Source organism: Sciurus carolinensis, unplaced genomic scaffold (genome assembly GCF_902686445.1).
Source record: "Sciurus carolinensis unplaced genomic scaffold, mSciCar1.2, whole genome shotgun sequence".
Taxonomy (NCBI): Eukaryota; Metazoa; Chordata; class Mammalia; order Rodentia; family Sciuridae; genus Sciurus; species Sciurus carolinensis.
In genome coordinates this window covers 3,943,862-3,946,315 of record NW_025920120.1, presented here as the reverse complement: position 1 = coordinate 3,946,315, position 2,454 = coordinate 3,943,862, and the positions used below count along the sequence as shown (strand labels likewise).

The following is a 2,454-nucleotide window of genomic DNA, read 5'->3' as shown; positions in this document are numbered from 1 at the left end:
AAAATTATTTGATACTCTTGCAAATAAACAAAATGCAATAAAATAGAGGTATACTTATTTGCATGACCTATTTTAATATAATGTTTTAAGAAATTTGTAGTTGCCTCAGAACCCTCAAATGGGTTGGACCAGGAGACAGAGAGCAGAGTTCCAGAGACTTCTGTTTCAGTTGGAGCACTATTCTTACACTTCCTACATTGGAATTTTGCATAAAATATTATTGCCAAACAATCTTGACTGGGGCTTGAGTTGTAGCTAAGTGGTAAAGCACTTGCCTAGCATGTGTGAGGCAATGGGTTCAATCCTCAGCACCACTTGAAATAAATAAATAAATAAATAAATACAAGTACTGTGTCTATCTACAAATAATTTTTTTAAAAGTGTCTTGACACCTAAATTTTAAGAACTGGTGACTTATGAAATGGCAGTCTCTAACTAAAGTATTAACAATTTTATATGTGTTTTTGTTGTTTAAGAAAATTAATCTTTTTCTTTATAAGTGAACTACATCTTATGAAGTGCTTATTATGAAGTTGAAACTTTTCTGGAACTTTCAGTGAAATACTTAAATAAAATTGAATTATTCCTTTTAAAATATATTTGTGGGCAGCCTTTGTGTCCCCCAGTTACCTCAACGCTCTGTGGAAGAAGACATCATTTTGTGCTTTGAGGAGGAAAAAATAGAGTCATATGGTATTGGTAATCATAGCGGCAACGAAGGAGCCATCGGCCAGTCTGACAACCTTCCCACTACCTGCAAGATTGTATTGGTCTGTCACCTGCCCACTATGCCGCTGCCTATTGCACTACAGACCCGCTTGGCCAAGAGAGGGATCCTGAAACATCTGGAGCCTGAACCTGAGGAAGAGATCATTGCTGAGGACTATGATGATGATCCTGTGGACTATGAAGCCACCCGGTTGGAGGGCCTGCCACCGAGCTGGTACAAGGTGTTCGACCCATCCTGCGGGCTCCCTTACTACTAGAATGTGGACAGAGACCTCATGTCCTGGCTCTCCCCACATGACCCCAACTCCGTGGTTACCAAATCTGCCAAGAAGCTGAGGAGCAGTAATGCAGATGCTGAGGAGAAGTCAGATCGGAGCCATGAGAAGTCAGACAGGGGCCATGAGAAGTCAGACAGGGGCCATGAAAAGCTGGACTGGGGCCTTGACAAGTCAGACTGGAATCATGACAAGTCTGACAGAGATCTAGAGCGTAGTAGCTATGACAAAGTAGACAGAGAGAGAGAGCAGGACAGGGAATGGGATTGGGACCGTGGGTATGACAAGGCAGGAAGAGGGCAAAGAATGACACCACCATCACCGGGAGGAACTGGCTCCCTACCCCAAGAGCAAGAAGGTGGCAAGCCGAAAGGATGATGAGTTAGACCCCATGGACCCCAGCTCATATTCAGATGCACCCCGGGGCACATGGTCAACAGGACTTCCCAAGCGGAATGAGGCTAAAATGGGTGCTGATATGACAGCAAGTGGGGCCCCTCTTCCAGCAGCGTCCTTACCCATCCCCAGGGGCTGTGCTCCGGGCCAGTGCTGAGGCTTCCAGAACCAAGCAGCAGGACTAAACCTTTGTTCTCTTTGGAGTCCTGGCAGTTTTCTTTTCTTTTTATGATATTGGATATTGAACCCAGGGCCTTGTACATGCTAGGCAAGCATTATACCACTGAGCTATTGCCCCAGTCCCCCTGGTGTTTTTAATAAAAGCTTTACTGTGAAAAAAATATATATTTGTGTACACACATGTGCATACATACATAGTAATTTTGAAACATTCAATTTCATATGCTTTAATATCTTGGGATATATTGTTCAATTAATTTTAACATTCTTGACCATATACAATCATATTATCTGTCTGATAGGATGAAATATTATGTGACTCAATAGACTACTAAGAGTAAAGTAAATATCCGTACTACTTACACAGGTGAGATCTCTTTATCATAGTACCCTGTCAAAAAGTCTATGCTTTCTTTAAAAGTATACTTGTATGGAATGCACAACACCAAAAGAGAATCCTAACAAATTATGGACTTTGGATTATTGTGATGTGTCTATGTAGGGTCATTAATTATAAAGACTGTGCCACTATGGTGGAAGATGTTAATAATGGGGAAGGCTGTGCACATTGGGATGTGGGAGATAGACAGGAAGTCTCTGTACCTTACTCTTAATTTTCCCATAAACCTAAAACTGCTCTAAAAACTGAAATCTTTAGAAACAGTGAGCTTGAGCACTGTCTGATATTGAAATTGTAATTCTGAAACACTCCAGTCATGATGGAAATACATTTTTACAGTAATGTTCTTACTGGCAAAAAATGTATCAAGTATATTAAAGTTATCACTTCCCCTTACAAATGATTGTGAACCACATACAATTATTTTCCAGTTTAAATCCACAAAATTGAAATTTAAAATTTTGTTTACTATAC

At 40.5% G+C, this 2,454-nt stretch overlaps 1 pseudogene; it reads left to right on the top strand.

The window, feature by feature from the left end:
- Positions 1 to 718: 718 nt before the first annotated feature.
- On the top strand, positions 719 to 1,585 carry LOC124973750 (polyglutamine-binding protein 1-like; annotated as a pseudogene).
- The last annotated feature ends 869 nt before the right edge of the window (positions 1,586 to 2,454 follow it).